This window comes from Episyrphus balteatus, chromosome 1 (assembly GCF_945859705.1).
Source record: "Episyrphus balteatus chromosome 1, idEpiBalt1.1, whole genome shotgun sequence".
NCBI lineage: Eukaryota > Metazoa > Arthropoda > Insecta > Diptera > Syrphidae > Episyrphus > Episyrphus balteatus.
The window spans coordinates 91,855,694-91,876,586 of NC_079134.1; the positions used below are offsets into that span (position 1 = coordinate 91,855,694).

General features: G+C 35.0%; 1 protein-coding gene across 6 annotated transcripts in view; it reads left to right on the top strand.

Annotated features, from left to right (window-relative positions):
• Positions 1–20,893, top strand: part of LOC129921211 (cofilin/actin-depolymerizing factor homolog) — a 362,755-nt gene that overhangs the window by 88,343 nt on the left and 253,519 nt on the right. The window lies entirely within an intron of this gene.

The window sequence follows — 20,893 nt, forward strand, 5'->3', positions numbered from 1 at the left end:
AAGGGAAAGTTGCAAACTCGTGTTTGATTTCTTGAAAAAAATAAAACAATTAAGATGAGTAATTGGAATAGAATTCAACAACTACAGACGTCAAAATGAATGTGGAGTGTTCACATTCACACTACTTTTGTGTCTGAACACGACGGTGTGGCCTTACATCAAAATGAGTCGGTTGACTGAGGCCAATGTGAACACCGTCTTGCGTTCCAAAATATGAATTTTTGAAAAACACCAATTTTTATTGTTGGTTATTTTTAGGTGTTGGTTATGCGCAGCGCACGCATGTACGAGCTCAAAAATTATTTTTGACCGAATTATGGGGAACCGTTTTAACGGGTTTTTTTATTTAGATACCTATATCCTTTTATTTTAATAGATAGATAAATGAAATATTAACCATAGATAGATAATAACTAGGAGGACTATATTTGTATTAATTTTATATTCACAATCCAGAGATAAAGGATCATGAACACACATGTAGATTTAGCAAAATCATTAGACCTTTGGTTATTTCCATAATCCACAGAACCTTCAATTTCATCTTTGAATTTATTGTAGGCCAGATTTTTTTGTAAACTCATTTCGTCAAAAATAGCTGCGTTCCTTTGGAAATATTTATCTACTGTTTAGAACTTAAAGCTGCTTTGAACTACTTTTTCAATATAGCAAAAGTAGTTCAAAGTAGTTTTAAGTACTAAGCAGTAGATAAATGTTCCCAAAGGAACGCAGCTCATTACAATGACTTCTCCATCTTTTGCTGATAGTTTTGATGTTACGTCCCTTATTTCGTTCAAAACATTAATATGAGCCCCAGGGGAAAGGCTTTTTATGTTTATCAATCTATGCAAGGAAGATGGATGTGGCAAGTGCAAACCAAGTTGATCCCTAAGAAAGTTGTAGCCACAGGAAGAACGAAAAAAATGCATTGCGAAACCCACTTTTCCTCATTGGAATATTCTCTTGAGGTCTGAGATAAAATCAGCTTAGCAAAAGTCTTGGTATTTTGATTTAAATCTAGAATAGATTTAAATAGAATTCTTTTCATGGTTTTTTTTATTCATTCGACTAATTTCTTGGAGCATGTTAATTTTTGATTTTCGGTTCGTTTGTATTTTCATTTTTAAGACACTATTTGCTTTATTTAGCTTTTCCATGCTTTTTATATAAAAAGACTGCCTTTTTAAATGAGCTTCGCAGGTTGAGCAGGTGACGCACGATTCAATTCTTCAGCATTAATTACACTACATTTTACATCAGCTTCATTTTGCTTTAATTAATTCTAGCGTTGCTGGGATCAAAATGAACAGATTCACTAGAGATATTTTCAGATCGCTCCAAGTACAGCGGGGGATATGCCTTCCTTCTTAAATATTTTTTTTCCAATAGATGAATGATTTTTCAAAATGTTAACTGCACATATAGGGCCATTTAAGGCTTTCTATGTGTTCTTGTGACCAGGGGCGTACACTCCCTTGGGGCAAGCGGGGCGACGCCCCGGGGCCCCCGACCGACCTCAGGGCCCCCACTGGAGACAGAAGGGTCAAAAAAAAATAATTTTTCAGGATCAAATATGAATTTGAGGGCCCCAAAATCTATTACTATTACTTCAGTGGTTCAAAACAATCAAATGGAAAATTAAATATCAATTTAGAGGCCCCAACATAAATACATCAGGGCACAAAATAAAAACATTACGTTATTGGTGGCATTCCGAATATTATACATCAGAACAGAGTCCCCAAAACCTATTAATTCTTGGCTCCAAAAAAATTATATTATATTTTAGGAGCCTCTACCCGACAAGCAATTTTGGTTCTATAAAGCTTTACAGATGCAATTGTTGCTTCTGTAAAGCATTATAGAAGCAAAATTGTTAGTAGGGTAAGCACTTAATTTTGAGGCCCCAAAAATAATTTTTCAGGGGCCCCAAAAGAAATAAACTATGTTTGATGATGGAAAATCAAATGTGTACACATTACTTCAGAACAGAAGCCCCAAGAACTATCAATTCTAAGCTAAAAAAAAATTATTTTAGGGATTTCTAAATATTTAATTTTGGGGGCCCCTAGTACAAGTATTTACAACTTTTATGATAGAAATTTTAAGTAAGTATAGCAAAGTGCATTACAAACTTATTAAAACATTAAAATAAACCTAAACATAAATAAGCCATAAAAAAAAATGTATGGCGTATACGTACTTTTTTTGTATCTAAGGGGCCCCCAAATATCAAAGGGGCCCCAAAATTTAGTCTTGCCAGGGGCCCCGACGACTCAACGTACGCCACTGCTTGTGACTCTCCTACTAACGCTAGTCATTGCGTTTACTTTATAGGTAGTATCTTTTTTTGGGAAATCAAAAACCTTACATCTGGGCATTCAGTTTTTGTCGCTCCACCATGAATAATTCCGCACTTTGTTCTATTCCGAGATGCCATTTTTTTATATATTTAAAAAAAAAGTGATATATGTTATGAAAAAAAAAGACTTAGGTAGTAAATAACAAAGAAAATAAATAAATTAACTAAATTAAGTAAAAAAAAAGGCTAAGGTAAAATAAATAAAGATATGTATTTAGTTTTGAAAAATCTTTTAACTATCAGAAGAACTAACTAAATCGCAGGATTTGTTTTATTTATTTAATATGTTAAATGCTAACATTAGAAATAAACTTAAATACCAACAATGGAATTATTAAACTTAAACTCAATACATGAGTAGTAATTGTCAATTAATCACAATAAAATATACATATATTAACATTGAAAATACATGTACTACACAGAGAAAAATAGACCACATAAAATAGAACAAAACAATAAGATTTCTCTATGGTTTTCATCCAAGAAGGAAACCTTATTAAAACAATCGGGTTTTCCTTATTGTTTTAAAATCTGCAAAAAAATAAAAAAAAACGATGACCAGGCTGGGAATCGAACTGGAGACTTCAAATCATTAGTCGCCCACCTTACCACCTGAACCAACCTGACATGAAAATATTGATCGCAATTTTTGTTCTAGTGCTTAGTTGCAAAAAAAATCAACTTTTCAGTCAAATTTTAATAAGATTTTCTCTATAAAAATAATAAGAAATCTCCTTAAAAAAACCTTATTAATCGTTGATTTTAATAAGATTTCCTTATGAAATGTATGGACGGTAAAACAATGTGGCAATCTGTTAGTTTTTAGCGGGTCATATTTTTCTCTGTGTAATATATATAAAAACAGAAAAAACAACATTCTGCTAAATTAATTAAATTGATTAAAGAAGCTATTTTTGTATTTATGGGATTAACATTATCATTAATAGAATCAATTATATTAAAGTTTTTGTTAAAAATATTAATTAGTTGATTCATAGAGCTATTGACGCCATAGTTAGATCTACTAAAAACACGCAAATTGGCAACCTATTTCTTAAACCAGCACGCCCAACATTAAAATTCAGTCGATCCAACACTGAAGAAGATATTGAGCCTCTTATTATCCCAATTACAAAACATAATTGCAAATACTCCCTGTGAACTGAAAGTGATGGTAAATTAATAAGTTTAAGTCTATCCGAGTATGAGGTAGGACAATTCTATCGGACCATGAAAGAAAACGTAACGAAAATCTCATGAACCTTCTCTGAACACTTTCAATTCTGTTTATATGAATCATATAGTAAGGTGCCCACACTATACATCCGTATTCAAGAATTGGCCTTACAAATGAAATATATAGAACCTTCAAAACATATGGATCTTGAACTCCTGCGCAAATCTTTTGATGAAGCCAAGTGTTACATTAGCTCTTTTAACAATGTGGTTATAATGATCAGTAAAAGTTTGTTTCGAATCTAGGATAGGGAATTTATTGTTCGAAATATTTTCACGTCGGCAGCATAAAAAAAAGTTTTTGAGTTTTGGAAAACAGAAGGAAGGTCATTTATAATTATAACACAAAGAGCAATGGGCCTAGGTGAATTCCTTGAGGTACACCAGAATTTACTCTAAAGTTCTCAGAACATTCGTTTTTAAACATTACACAGTAATACCTGTCTAAAAGGTATGAAGATATCCATGAAAGAAAGTTCTCATTTAGTCCAATTCTTGTTAGCTTTTTCAAAAGTACTTCATGGCTTAGTTTTTCAAATGCCTTACTCAAATCAGTAAATATGCAATCAACCTGTTGCTTTTTCTCAAAAGCATCAACGCAAAATGTTGTAAACTCTAGTAAGTTTGTTATCGTCGATTTTTTCTTCACAAATCCATGTTGATTTTCACATAAAACAGAGGAACACTTGAAGGAAAGAGTTTCACATACTAGGGATTCAAAAAGTTTTGGAATAACGGACAGTTTGGCTATGGGACGATAATTAGTGACCAAATTCTTAGGGCCCTTTTTATGAACCGGTCTGAGGTAAGCATATTTCCATAGAGTAGGGAATTTTGAACATTTTAAAGATTCATTGAACAAGAGATATAATGGGTAAGACAAATAAGATGAACATTTTTTTAACATAAAAGCAGGTAAGCCATCTGGAAGTAGCTCTTGGAATTCATCTATCCAAGACCAATGTAAACTTCCTAAGTTAAAGTCTCCAATTACTATAATTTCATCATTTGATTCAGTTTTCTCTGAAATGCTATCCAAGCAATTGCATAGTCCTTCGTATGTCTCAGATTTGGAATTAGGTGGTACATAGATAGCCACTACATATAAGTAACCAGATGACATCTTTAATTTCATTTCAATTGTAGACCCTAGGTCCTAGGAAATCATCGACTAGAGTGCTAAGGAGAGAGTTTTTGACAGCTATCAGCAATCCTCCACCAACTTTAGCAGATTCATTGAGAAATTGTCGATCACGGCGATAAATTTGAAAACTTGTGTCCAATAGCTCGGTATCAGCGATAGATGAGTTTAACCAGGTTTCAGTTGAGACAATAACTTCGTGCGAAATGTTATTTGCGTTTTTGTAGACCTTATTGGTCTTTGTCCGTAATCCATTCACATTTTGATAGTATATTAGTACTTGTTGAAGTTGCTGCAGTTGGATGTTTGCATTGTCAGGTGTTTGTGAAAATGGTTTGGCTGTTTTTTCAATGTTCTATTTACAAACTCGTGCATAACAGTTCCAGAATGCCAAAAGGATTCATTATTTAAGAGATAAAAAACTGAATCTTAGCACCTTATTTTGAAAGATGAGTATTTAGAATAATTCCGTTGAAGCATTTTTTCTACAATAATGCTTTGTAGCGTACCAATCTTGTTTTTTATGAAATTTTTGATGTCTAAGGCATTTAGTAGATGGGTCAAGCTTAGAAATAAAAAGAATTTTTTGTCCTTCAACAATTTTTAAACGTGATTCAAAGGGCATTTTTGAGTTGTTCTGCTCTTGAACATGACAAGTTTAAAGTGGAAAGTTACTTGTATCAATATTATTTACGTCCATTGAGTGAAAGTTTGGTAACGTCGTAACTGATCAAATTATTGGTTTAGAGGACATTTAGCATTCATCCGTTCCGGTTATTGGAGTTGTTGGTTTTATTGTTGTTGTCGGTTCAGTAACTTTGGGTGAGGTGTGAGCAGATGCAATGGTATTGATGACGATGGAAGAATTGTCGGGGGGTTTGGGGCATCACAATTAAAGTTGAAGTTTTGTAGTGGACGATTGTTTTTTTAATTAATGGATTTTGAGGAGAGTTCTCTGCGTCGAGCTCATTGCTTTTGCGTTTAGATGAGCTTTTAGATCTAGAGATAATATTTTTAACTTTTGTCTTACTTCTCGTATGACGTTTGTCGGTATTGGGTGCAGTATCACATGATGAAGGATTATTTATATTTGAAATATGCGAGCGACTAGAAGCGATATTATTTGTAACTTGCTTGTTAAGCCCTACTTACAATTTTGCTTCTATAATGCTGTTATGTAATATCTCATACATAACGAAGTCTTTATTAAAAGCTTTTCCCTGTAGGCAAGGTATTTGGACTCGAGAATTGGGTTCCTCTCAATAATATTGTAATGTTTCATTCCGGGTCCACAATAAAACTTATTTAATTTCCACTTATATTTCCGTTCAAATAAGAACACACTTTATTTCAACTCAATATTTTACTTTTATTATTCGCTCAAACAAACACACTTTAAAATCACTTTATTTACTACTAACAATTCGCAACACTTTATTTCACTTTGTACTGTACTCTTTCACTTTTAAGATTAAACTGTCCGGTCGGTGTCTACGCTGCCCTTTTATACCGGAATCTCGAGACTCGAGAACGTCCTCGAAGGCTCTCGTCCCTGCCTCTCGAAACTTCCTTTCCAGGAGGGGCACTTCATACTTCCAGTCTAGGGGGATATTTTTAGATGTGTTCAGTGGGATATTTTGGGATGTGTTCAGTGGGATATTTTCTTAATTACTAAAGGTCCGTTCACATTTCTACCTTTGCAGTAGTAGGTAGTGTGTTCAGACTTTTATCTTAAAAGTAGTTCAGTAATTCATCGTTACATTGCCCCCCTCTTAGGATTGTTCGTCCCGAACAACTCCATTGCTTCTTTCACCATTATAACGATGTAAACGGTCACAATGAACTACCTTTAGTTTGCTTCTTACCCCTCTTTGTATACGGTAAACCACGTCGTTAATTCTGGTTATTACTGTGTAAGGGCCTTCCCAGTTTTGTTGTAGCTTCGGTGATAGTCCCTTTTGTCGGTGGGGATTGTAAAACCACACAAGTTCTCCTTCTTGAAACCCTGTTGCTGTCGCTCGTGCGTCATATCTTGTTTTCATCCTGTCACTAGACGCTTTTATATTTGTCCTTGTCCCTTGGTGAATGTCAGCCAGTGTTCCTTTCAGGTTATCTACGTACTCATCCATTTCATGTGGCTCGTTTGGAACACTTCCAAATTTTATTTCACTTGGCAGGCGTATTGTTGAGCCAAATAGGACTTCCGATGGTGTTGTCCAGTAGAACTATGTGTTGCACTTCTATAAGCCATCAAGAATAATGGAATATGTCGGTCCCAGTCTCGTTGATTATCATTGACTACTTTTGACAAATGTTCCTTAAGTGTCCTGTTAAATCGCTCAACCATCCCATCAGATTGTGGATGAAGCGGTGTTTTTCGCGTCTTCTTGATGCCAAGGAGTGAGCAAACCTCTTGAAAAATCTTAGATTCGAAGTTCCTTCCTTGGTCGGAATGAAGTTCCATGGGTACTCCGAACCTGCTCACCCAATGAAAGACAATCTTATCCACAACTGTTTTGGTTTCCTGCTGTCGTAGCTTTTCCAGCGTCTTGTTGATGCCTAAATGGCCTCCAGAAGTTCCACCGTGCATCTCTCGGAGAACATTATTTACCTTTGACTGAGGTACGACTAGCTGCATTACATAGGACTTACCATCTGCGGATTCCCACTTACGCCTGAGTAGCCCTTCTTGCACATGAAGTGAGTCCCATTGTGCCCAATATGCTTTTAGAGTGGGGCTTCGGTCGGAAATGTCGGCCCATTCTGGTTTCTCTTGATGTTCCTTCCATGCAAGGATGGGTTCGGTGTCCGAATCTTCCTGTTGGGCCATTCTGAGTTCTTCATTACTCCAGCCGCAAATGGGATCAGCTCTCGTTCTTCTAACAGCGACAACTTCCTTTTCTTCTAGTCGTGTGCAATGCTTGCAGTCTTGATTGCACGGGCGCCGAGATAATGCGTCTGCATTTGAATGCAGTTTTCCTCTTCGATGTTGAATTTGACATTGATACGTCTGAAGTATCTCGATCCATCTTGCTACTTGACCCTCTGGATTTTTGAAGTTCAAAAGCCAATTTAGTGCACCATGATCTGTGCGAAGAAGGAACTTCTGTCCATAGATGTACTTATGGAAGTGCTTTGTTGCCAATACTAGAGCTAGAAGTTCCCTTCTAGTCACGAAATAGTTTCTTTCTTGTTTCGAGAGTACCTTGCTGAAATAGGCAACGACCTTTTCTTCTCCGTCATGAACTTGCGATAAAACAGCACCAACTCCAACATTACTTGCATCTGCGTCAATGATGAATTGTTTGCCTGGAGTCGGATAGGCCAGCACAGGAGCTTCACTAACCGCAGCTTCAGTTCCTGAAAGCTTTTCTCACACTCACCTGACCATTTAAAGGGTTTACCCTTCTCCGTAAGTTGGTGCAAGCTTTTGGCGATTCTCGCAAAATCCTTCACAAATCGTCGATAGTACGTTGCCAGACCGAGGAAACTCCGAAGTTGATGCTTGTCCTGAGGGGTTGGCCAGTTCTTCACAGTGTCAACTTTTTCAGAATCAGTCTTCACTCCTTGGGATGAGATGATATGCCCCAAATATAATCTTGGCAGTGGGTAGCTGTCTTTCTTCGTCACATCATTCAGCCTGCGGTAGTCGACACAAAATCGAGTGCTTCCATCCTTCTTTTTGACGAGAACTACTGGTGATGCCCAAGGGCTTTTGGAACTTTCGATTAGCCCGTCTTTCTTCATTGTCTTTCTTAAAATGTTTAATTGTAGCCCTTACCTAAGTTATAAGACAATATGTCTTAATGTGTATAGGTTTATCATGAAATAAATAAATAAATAAATAAATAAATAAATAAATAAATAAAAATTGTTGTTATCATTTCTTCAACTTCACCTTGTTTGGCCAACGGGAGACGTCTTGCTGGTTGACGAATCGGCCTAGCATCTCCTGTATCGATTCGATGCTGCACCAGTTGTGTTCGGCCGTATTGCCCGCTGGGTGAAGAGAAAATATCAGCATATTCATGAAGAAGACTTCCCGCAACATTAAGCTGATGTTGACTCAAGTTGTCTGATTTGAGAATTTGTTTCTTTAGTTTCTCCGAGTTTATAGTTATCTGTGTATCCACCTCGTTGATCTTAGTTATTGCGGCCACAGATTCACATTGCCCAACAACTTCTCCTTTCTTAAGCTTGATTGGGTACGGTTTGATGTTAAGTATCCGTACAGGTACCATGTTGTTCTTTGGTGCCACAAGAGTCTTCCCGATGATGATGTTTTGGGAACTTTGTTCAACTTCTGACTCAACCATGAGGTATCGATGGCTTCCAATATTCCCCTTTAGTTTCGTCCACACAAAAACTTCTGAAGAAGGAGGCAGGCACATGTCTTCTTTGATGACAGTTCTAATTGTTGTTGAATTTTCGTTGCCATAGACCATTGGGATCTCCACATTTCTGTATTTCAGGACTTGATTACCTATATCCAAAATGATTTTATGGTCCTTCATGAAGTCGATTCCAATGATGCACTCGTCACATATATCTGCCACCAAAAACACATGCGAAAACTCTAGTTCTGCCATACGGATCGTAAGACGAACTTCACCGTACACCCTTGCTGCTTCTACTGTGGCGGTCTTCAGACGGTAGCTGTTGGTGTTATGTAGCCATGTCATCTTCACCAAGTCTCTTCGTACAATAGAGGCGGTGGCACCGGTGTCAATTGTAGCCACGTGTTGTTTGTTGTTTATGGTCGCCTCCACTGTCAAACTTTTGTTGTCTCGTTTAGTCTGTGAGACTTGAATTGTGGTTCTGGGGCCATCGATACCAGAAATCAGCTTCTGCCGGGAATCAAGATGAGCATGAGTGTTAGTTGTATCGCTTACCTGTTGTTGGGCGATATTCCTGTTTCCACAGTGTTCGCAAGCAGTTCTTCTTGGTGGCAATCTGCACTGCCGCTGGAGATGTCCTGTCTTGTTACAGTTCCAGCATCGAGCAGACGGAGCTGCTTCTTTGGAATGCGAGTTTTTGACAAGAGCATTCCTCCACTGCAACTTCTCTTACCCGATGAACGCCTTGAGAAGCCTGTTCGGCTGCTTCCATAGGCAGTGCAAACGCTAATGCTTAAGGAAGGGAACGTTTTCCAGCTGTTCGAATTGCTCGCTGAAGATTTATATCAGATACAGCACGTACAAAGGCTTCTGTCGCAAACTGATTGATAATGTCGTCTCCTGCTGTTGGATATGCCAGATGAGCCAACCTTTCAATATCTGCTTGAAGTTGTTGCAGAGTTTCTCCTCTTTTCTGGACTCTTGTATTGAGTTGGACGCGGAAGACTTCCTGCATATGGCCATCTCCAAAGCGTTTTTCAATGACCTAGATAAGAGCGTTAAAGTTACCATTCTTTTTTGGTGGTAAAGTTTGTAACAACTCAGCAGCAGGACCTCTAAGAGCAAGAGTCAGCGCTATACATTTGTCTTCGTCATCCCAGCCATTTGTTGTGCTGCGTCAAACTGTTTCTTGTAGATCGACCAAGAACTTTGTCCATCAAAGGTTGGTGGATGCATTTCTTTCTTCTTTAAATACTCACCAGAACTTTCTCGCACCTTAATTTTTCGAACTTTGTCAAGTTCTTCGATGCATTTTAACTTCCATTCCTTTCAATTTGTCATCGGATTTTATTTCTACTTTCTCGAGTTTTTCTTCAACTTTCTCGAACTTTTCTTGAGATTGTTTTTCAACACCTTTGATGGAAGCATCAAGAGCAACGAACTTGTTCTCGATATCATCAAGCTTACCTTCGATGAGGTTTTTCTGTTCATCTAGAAGGTTCTTTTGGGTTTCCAATTTTTTGAGAAGATTCTGTTGTTCACTCTTTTGTTCTGTTCGTTGCGCCTCGATTTTTTCTAGAACACTACTCTGTTGTTTTTCTATTTGTTCGAGAACATTCTTCTGTTCATCCTTTTGTTCATTACGTTGTTGTTCCATTTGATCTTTCTGTTCTTCAAATTTTGCAAGGAGAACAGCCATCATGGATGATATATCGGAACTAGTACTTACTCGTTCTTCTATCATTTCAACTTCGAATTGAAATGTATCCAAATCTTCGTTGTTCTGGGTTAAATAATCCTGTAGACGAAAAATGAGATCATTTTTCGATCCAGCAGTAGGAAGACCTCGCTTAGTTAATTCCGCCTTCAACTCAGTCAAACTTAACTGATTTAGTGTTTTACCCATTTTAACTTTTCAAAACGCGAGCACTTTTACTTATTTCAAAATGTTTTACACTTTGTTTATTGTTAAAACACACGCGCACTTTTTATTTTATTCGCGAAATTATCTGATTCGCACAAATAAATAAGTTTTATTCCACTTTTCTGACACCAATGTAATGTTTTATTCCGGGTTCACAATAAAACTTATTTAATTTCCACTTATATTTCCGTTCAAATTAGAACACTTTTTATTTCAACTCAATTTACTTTTATTATTCGCTCAAACAAACACACTTTTAAATCACTTTATTTACTACTAACAATTCGCAACACTTTATTTCACTTTGTACTGTACTCTTTCACTTTTAAGATTAAACTGTCCGGTCGGTGTCTACGCTGCCCTTTTATACCGGAATCTCGAGACTCGAGAACGTCCTCGAAGGCTCTCGTCCCTGCCTCTCGAAACTTCCTTTCCAGGAGCGGCACTTCATACTTCCAGTCTAGTGGGATATTTTTAGATGTGTTCAGTGGGATATTTTGGGATGTGTTCAGTGGGATATTTTCTTAATTACTAAAGGTCCGTTCACATTTCTACCTTTGCAGTAGTAGGTAGTGTGTTCAGACTTTTATCTTAAAAGTAGTTCAGTAATTCATCGTTACAATATATTCTAGCCCTATTTTCCCTTTCCAGTTATTTTGGCACACTGGTGGCCAGTTAGTTAGAGGCGACTAGGCCTACATATTTAATTCAGAGATACCAGAGGTATATTTGAATTCCTGGAATGAGAGAAAATAAAGATTAATAATTTAGTTGTTTTGGTTATTCTTACTTTTATTGTTTTCGTATCTGGACACCACGACGGTCAGCAGGTAATCTTTTTGAATATGACCTGCCTTAATTCTTCGTACATTATTTATACAACTTGATTGTGATATTAAACACTAATACTACTAAGACTAACGTATAAAGTAGTACCCAATTATAAAACTAGGATTGCTTACATTGCAATCTTGGGTAATACTTTATTTTATTGTTATTTAAATTGAAATACAAAGAATTACCCAATTACAAAATTAATATTGCATACATTGCAATTTTGGGCAATTCTTTGTTTATTATTTATTTACCTATATTTAAATTATACCTACTTAATTTCTTCTACCTTACTTTACGTCATCCTCAATTTCTTGGTGACGCAATTTGAGTCATCAACACTCAATTACCAATTTGACCCATCAGCACTTTTCTTTTAATTATTTAATTGTGACGATCCAGTTTGCTTTGTCACCGGATCGTCGACCTGCCGTCGCTTCAACTTGTTATTGAAGTTGAATCATTGGCCAGGTGTTTACAATTATTGTTGGCCCAAATAATTTGAGTATTGTTTTGTTTTGTGTACAAAGCGAATTACTCTTGGTGCCCTTGAATTTCGATTTAATTATTGTGGTATGTTATGGTTAGTGTGAGACATTATGGATTAATGTCTAACACAACAATGCTTTACAGAAGCAACAATTGCATCTGTAAAGCTTTATAGAACCAAAATTGTTTGTCGGGAGTTGGAGCAATTGGTTATGGAGATTTTCGATATACAGCTTATTTTTTAATACATCACGAACAATATTGTTGTAAGCAAATGGATCGCAATCGACACAAAAGAAATAAAAAGATTTCCTTTCCTTAAAAAGTTTGATGCTGCTGAAGGAAGCATTAATACATCCAATACATAAGGTAATCCGCAATATTATCACAAATAGCGCACGCAGACATATTTTTGGTTTTGGTTTTTACATTTTGGATTTATGAAAAAATCAATATTTTTAAATATTACTTGCCAAAAAAAAGTTTTGATACACCCTGTACCATACAATTATTTCCTACATTCCTACTTAGTTCATGCAAGAACTATGAATTTAAGGTTGTAATGTTGCTGAAACAGATGGCAGTTGAAACAGATGGCAGATATTATGACTGATGACTGTTCTTCCTTGTTTTTAGTTCTGTGGAAGCAGAATGTTTAAACAAGGACGTAAAGGAATTGATTGTATTAGATACCTGCTAGGGATTTCCAGTCATTGCCATCACGTCCGGATGGTGGGCCAACCACACCAGTAATCAATAAAGTGTAACCATAGTGTGCTGGTTGCAAGAGCCCGTTCTCTGATTGATTGAATTTCAGTTACACATTATGTCGAGCTGTAATCTTTTCCATTATTATTTGGGGGCTTATGATGCGATGCGACTTGAAGTTTGTGATTTTGGTGGCTGGTCCAAATTGATGTGGGCGGGTGGTTTTTTAAGGACGAATGACTTTAGGCAGATTACTACTTAGGTTTATAATTGGACGCCTCGATTGTCCTGCTGACCATAGTTGGGTGCATTCCTAGTTGTTTGGTAGAAAAACAAATGCCAGGTGTATTTTTGGGGGTTCTGAATAAAAAAAAGGAAGTTTTAAAATTAAGCCTTGAAGTAGAAGTAGTAAAGGTTTATGTTCATAAAACGCGAGGAATATTTGCTCTGGAAAAGAATAATTGAAAGAGAAAAACGAATAGGCGTGCTGTTGTTCCTCTTCGTCTCAACTTTCAATGGTGTCAAATCGGCTTCATTTAAAGCAGCTACAGCCATTTCTGTGGTTATTCTCTGACGTTTCAGCTGATCTAATTGTAATAAGGATATTATTAAATGGAATAAATCTACTACTAAAATTACACCTTCTTGATTGAAAAAATCATTTGATTTTCATCTGAATTCTCAAAAGAATGCGAAGTGCAGTATACTGCCGCAAGCTGCTCTCCGACCAATCGACGAGATGCACTTTGTAATCTGGAATGAGAATTAAAGCAGAAACACAATCACGCTTTGCCATCGATTTTGACAACTGCCAAAAGTTCAACCATACGAAACCTGTGTAACCTCACACAATGACGCTTTTTCTACGTACGCTTTTTTGGACAAACGTAAGGAAACGTAATAAAGCGAGCTTTCTGACATTTATCAGACATAGTTACAGTCACCCACATAATTATTGGGCCAAATGTGAATAAAACAAAATAAATTATTACAAAACTAGGTGTTTTTTCGTTTCTCTATATAGATTTTGCACAAAAAAACGACATGGAGATATTTTAAATAAAAACAATTTACGTATTAAAAACAACAATAATTCAATGATGTTGCAGACTGAGTTTTATTGTTTTTTTCTGTTTAAAAAACAATTTATTTTGATTGGTTTTGTTTTTATTATTAGGATTAAAGAATAAACAAATTTCTATGCATTTTTTAAACACATTAATATACTTCTTCATTTTTCAACATTTAAAACAAGATAAAGACTTGGCCCAATAATTTTGTAAGTGACTGTGTTTTTTTTTATTTGACAGCAGATTTTATGTTTCAATCAGCTGTTCGAAGTCAAAGTGACAGAAGCGCCCTTTGAGGATTTCTCAACGTAACGCGATGACACGTCTGGCAAAGCGTGATTGTGTTTCTGCTTTAAACGATCTACTCAGTAAATTGTTTTTTCTTGAAGTAACTTTATTATGTTTTTTTTTATATTTGTACTTCTGGACAAAATTCCAACTTTAAAGTGTAAGCACAGATAATAAATTATACAGATGTCTCATTCATACGGAGAGAAATGATATATGAAACTGAAATTGACCAAAAAAAGTTTTTCCAAAAGCTTTAAAATATTCAGGCACATAATACCAAGGATTTTTTACAAAATAATAAAATGTTGTTATATGCATGTTTAGAAACGTTTTGAATATGATATAGTTATAGTATATAAATTGATTTAAAAATAGGTATATAAAGAAGTCTACTATGAAAAAAATGATGGCATATTAGTGTAGTTATTTTTAGATTTTGAGTCTCTGAATCTCTGCACACTGTGCATTTGCACTCTAGCACATATCGTCGCCTCAATAAAATATTGTCGTATGTGCAAAATTGAGGTTTTGAGATTTGAATGCAGTTTTGCTAACTGATTTTTTCTCTTTCATTCTGTGAAATCCGTTTTTCGATATCTGTCTTCGTTTCCGAGATAATCAGTATGCATTTTGTCGTATGTGTAGTATCAGTATCTATTTGTCGTAAGTGCACTGAAAACGTGCACATACGACAAAAATTATCACATACTACAATTTTTTCATACAAAATCTGTGTTTTTCTTCGTTCGGTAAATAATTGTAGTATGTGCTATTTTTGCTAAACATACGACAATATTTTACTGGAATTTCGGTAAACGTTTGTCGTATGTCCCATAAGGAAATACACAGACGAGTGTAATTTCAGTCGCAATCAAGATGTCGAGCAGGGCGGACGAGTCACCTGCGCCAAGTTTATCGGAGGAGCTTTATGCGTAATATGATAATGCATATTAAATGCTTAAAAAGTGGTTTTATGATTATATTTTATTTAGCATGAGCAACGAAATATTGGATGATGAATTCCTCGATGTCGATCCATTAGGTTCGCCCAATGAAGGCTTGGCCACACCGGAGGGTATGCGGTATAGCGGTAACGATATTTGTACTAAAAAAATTCCACACCTGAACGTTGATGTGTCAGTTTGGAATTTTTTTCATACAAGTACCCTCACCGCTATCCGTACCGCTACCGCATACCCTCCAGTGTGGCCAAGCCTTGAGTGTTCTGAATCCAGTGACAAAGGACTTTTCAGCAGACGATGAAGATAACAGTCCTACGTACCAGTTAGAAAATCAAAATGAAAACTCGCCCCTCCGAAATTTTTATGAAGCTACACATGATATTATTATGTCTACTCCATCCACATCTACAAATAATCAATCCAACGATCGGAATCTTCCATTCTAAAGGCTTAACTACTTACACCACTTTTTGAAAAAGTACAAAAGTGAAAATATTTTTTTTCTGGCTAGTGCAATTGTTTTATGAAAAAGAGTATAGAAATTATTTTTTAGACCAAAAAATAAGCTTTCTGCATAATTTTTTTTAATTTTCCAGCCCGAACAACCATTCAAAAATGCGTTTGAAAATTTTCACTTTTGTACTTTTTCACTTTTTGAGCCAATGTAGTTAAGGCTTTAATTCTAAAAAGTGAAAATTTTCAAATGCATTTTTGTATAGTTTTTCGCGATGAAAAATTAAAATAAATGATGCAGAAAGCTTATTTTTTAGTCTAAAAAAATATTTGTGTACTCTTTATCACAAAACAATGGCGATAGAAAGAAAAAAAATCTTTTCACTTTTGTACTTTTTCAAAAAGTCGTGTATGTAGTTAGGCCTTAAGAATTAAAAGTACATCTCATGAATTCTAAAAATTGTTCAAAAATAACATAAAAATATTATTTTTTCTGTGAATTAAATTTTATTTTAAGTTTTTTTCTTTTGTTTAAACAAAAAAAAATATATATTTTAAGAATTAAGAGTTAAGTTGTTCTACTTTTAAATAATAAATTAACGTAAACCGTTTAAAAAGAAAAAACCTGGTTCTATGTGTTTTTTTTCGCATCGAACTTGATTTCTATTTTATGTCGTATGTCGTAAACAAGTGTAGGATTAAAATTTGTTTATTTTTTGTCGTATGTGTCATCAATTTGTCGTATGTGTTTGACTAACAAATATTTTCTGTGAAAACGTTACATACGACAACGGCATATTGGACAAAATTGACTATTATTTGTTTCTGGATTGGAATATTGAAATAATTCTAACGCAATTCAATAGGCAAATGTTTTCTGTATATACCATGATATTTTTTAAAAAATTCACCGTACAGTTTTCGAGAAAAAAAATTCTGAACTTTGATTGCGTTTTCCCAAAAGTAGCCGAATGTAACATACGACATTATTTTATTGAGGCGACGATATGGTAGGGTCATAAACAAAAAATGCCAAGACTTATTCACTAGTTTAAAAATGCATCTGGATGTAAAATTGTCAAATGCCAAAAATAAATCCAAATCCTAAATAGTTATCCCGATTTTAACTATGAAAATAGTTAAAAAATAGTTAAAAATTACTATTTTTTTTTCTCTGTGTGATAGTGAATATTATGGATTTGGATTTATTTTTGACATTTCAATTTCTTTACATCCAGATGTATTTTTTAAACTAGTGAATAATATGGCCGTAAGACATTATTTTTTTAATTGACTGGACCCCTAAGCCAGCATTTTCTCCTTTTATCTTACAAAACTTGTTCTGCGAAAAAAATTCCAAAAACTTGTAATTTTTGATAGACAGTATTCAGTGGGAATTTGAATGATAACACCGGCACACAAAAAAAAAAGTGTCATGTACCAGGAACCAGACCTATCTTTCTACATGTTTTTGGACCCGCTGAATCCGAATTTCAAGTTTGTTTGGCCCTGTCACCCTCCAGTTTTGAGTAATATGCAAAAAACTCAAAAAAAGGAAGTTTTTTGACTTTTTTGGGGTCTTTTTTACACTTTTCTCAAAACTGGAGGGTGTCCGGGCAAAACGGACTTGAAAAACATATAGAAAGATAGGTCTGGTTCCTGGTTCATACAACTTTTTTTTTGTGTGCTAGCGCTGTCGCGACATGTCGCTGTCATCCCCGGCACACAAAAAAAAAAGTTTCATGTATCAGGAAGCAGATCTATCTTTCTATATGTTTTTGGGCACGCTTAATTCGAATTTCAAGTCCGTTTTGCCCGGTCACCCTTCAGTTTTGAGAAAAATGCAAAAAACTCCAAAAAAGTCATAAAAATTCAAACAAAATGCACTCACAGCTCAAAACTGGAGGGTGATGGGGCCAAACGGACTTCAAATTCGGATTCAGCGTGCCCAAAAACATATAGAAAGATAGGTCTGGTTCTTGGTACATGACACTTTTTTTTTGTGTGCCGGTGTAATCTTCAAATTTTGTTTTTTTTTTTTAATATGTTTTAAATATTTTTTTTTAACTGAGTTCATTGCACAATCAAACAAGAATGAGCCCCAGCTTAGACAAAAATTCTTTCCTATAGCTCATTTAGCAGCTGAAACGAAACGAAATTTTCTATACAAAAATTCGATAACGAAATCTTGAACGAAATTAAATTTGTTTTTGCTTTAAAACTTATTTTCTGATGTTTTTTCATGAATTTGTTGATATTTTTTTTTATTATTAAGCTATTGCATAGATTTTAACGCAGGCCTGGCATGGGGAGCGAACCAAGAAATTTAGTAACGAAAAATTATTACACCCCACATTTGCTAAACGTGTATGGTATGTGTGTGTATGTATATGGTACGATTGCACGCAGCTCGCATGTATCGACGTATCGAGACGAACGAGAGCAAGCAAGCAGCTGTTTGTATAAATGGTTCAGACAGAGAGGGTTATATAAATTGTGTTAGACAACAAAGTGAGGAGTAAGGAAGAAGACCATAAATGCTGTGTCTGCAGAATAAATCAGGAGCAGAAAAAATGTTCTGTATTTTCTTTTCTTCTGTTTTATCTTCCCATTCTTCTGTTTCTTGTTCAACTTTTTGTGATTTGTGAACGAGTAGAGGGTTGCGGTGCGCTTGCGATTACGATATTGAATCAGAAGAGACAAAGTATTCTTGTGTTTTCTTAATTTTTTGATCTGGAGAAGTTTATGACATGAGATTGTGTGTATGCATGTTTTCAAATGTGACCTTGTTGTTGTATATGAATTGATAGGAATCATTGGTTTTGTGTATTGTAGGTAAACAAATTATAATTGCATAAGTTGATAAAAAAAATGCAATAGCAATAACTTTACCGCGGCAGTCATCGAGTGCCACAAGTCTTTTTAATTTTTACTTTGCTTTATTACCCAATGGTATTTTTTCGTAAACATGTTCGATGTTGACTTTGGAAACTTCAAAATTTTTCGTTTCGCTTCAGCTACGCACTATGCTTATCTTATTAACTATTCTCTGTCCAATAAAATTTGTCAATACAAGGCTTATCGGAAAGCAATATTTTAATATGGATCTCGAAAACATCGAATGAATAGATTACATCTTTAAATCCAAGATCTTAGATAGCAGTTCATGTTCGTCAAAACAAAGCCGCCCAATGTAGGGAAGCGACCCCTATATTTTTTTAGTTTGAGAACATAAAAAGACTAAAACTGACTAAAAACACATGATACTAAAAACGGGCACTCCAGAAAGATCGTAGAACACATGTTACATATTTTCATAAGTGAATATCTAAAATATCAAGTAAATCCGGGGAAGCCTTCAAGTCCACCCAACAAACTTTACATGTGAAGCCATAATGTGAAGAATTTTAGTAGGAAGTTTGTGTCCACGACATGTATTCAGTTAATTGTAATAAATTTACCTCAATCTTGAAGTTGAATTGTTAACTTTTAATTAATTTTTATAGAATTAAAATGTTTAAGTTCTTACCCTTATAATTGTTGGTTCACTATCACTCAAAAGAAAAATAAGTGAGAAAAAGAATACAAGTTTTTCCTTTTTCGGTGAATAATTTGGTGTCATGCTTGCGTCGTTACCCTTCAAGCAAACGAGTCCGACCTCGGTCCGAATCCGCTCCACCTGAGTCCGACCTGGACTACGAAACGGGTCCGACGGCGGCGGCTCAAATTAGTATGGAAGTTATTTTTTATATGTATTGGTTTTTTCACCACGATTTCTCCTTCGACTTTGTGTTCATACACAAAAAGTTGCAAGTGTGTGAGTGCAACCCCGTTTTTCTCGTTTTGAGGTCGGAGTGTCTTTTCTGAACTCAGTTTTCTTGAGTAATAATAGGGTTTGTGGGCTATTGGTCTTTTCTTGAGATAGTTCTTATTTCAATCAGTCGACGTTTCGGGTATGGATATACCCTTCTTCAGGACTCTATTTAATTAATATAAATAAAAAATCTTAAATATATAAAACCAAACTAAAATATATATAGGTACTTACAATATTAAAAACTTTTTAACCTCTTAAGGTTTCCCAAAAAGTGGTTTGTCAAAAACTGTTAAGCTTTTTGTATCAATGATATTTTAAAATTCAATAGGTAATAGAATATCTTGAGATAATAATAATATAATCCTGGTGTTGGCGATGGCATCCACTTTCTGGTAATTCATTTATAAATAAAGAGTTACAAAGAATGTTAAAAGATGAAATAATTCAGGCATCAAAGAGCCCTTATAACTCACCAGTTTGGGTAGTTTCTAAAAAAAGGAACAAACGAAGATGGTTCTCCAAAAATGAGACTCGTCATTGATTTTAAAAAAATCAACGAGCATACAATTTCCGATAAATATCCCATACTAGATGTACTTTTCCACAATTGATTAAGAGTCAGGATTTCATCAAATAAAGATGAACACAGCAGATAAAGAAAAAACGTCATTTTGAGTAAATAACGGGAAATATGAATTTCTCAGAATGCCATTTGGACTAAAAAACGCTGCAGGCATATTTCAGAGAGCTATGGACGATATTTTAAGGGATTACGTAGTGAAAATATGTCATGTTTAGATACATAGACATTATAATCGTTTATTCAAATAATATACATGAACAAGAACAACATTTAGAAAAAATAATAGATGTTTTTAAAAATGCAAACATGAAAATTTCATTAGAAAAATCCACATTTTTTAACAAAGAAGTAGAATTTTTGACTATGTAGTAGGACACGGAATTATTAAAACAGACCCCAGGAAAATAGAATCTATTCAGAATTTTCCTATTCCAAAAACTTTGAGACAATTAAGAAGTTACTTAGGATTAACAGGTTATTATAGAAAGTTCATTTAGAACTACGCAAAAGTATCGAAGCCTCTTACTAAATTCGTAACGGGAGAAAATGGAAAAGTATTCCAATATGTTTCTAAAAAAACAAAAATATATTTATATCAAGAGGAAATCAAAGCATTCCAAGATTTAAAAAAACTACTTGGTGAACGAGTCTTAACGACTGACGCGTTAAACGATGCTGTAGGT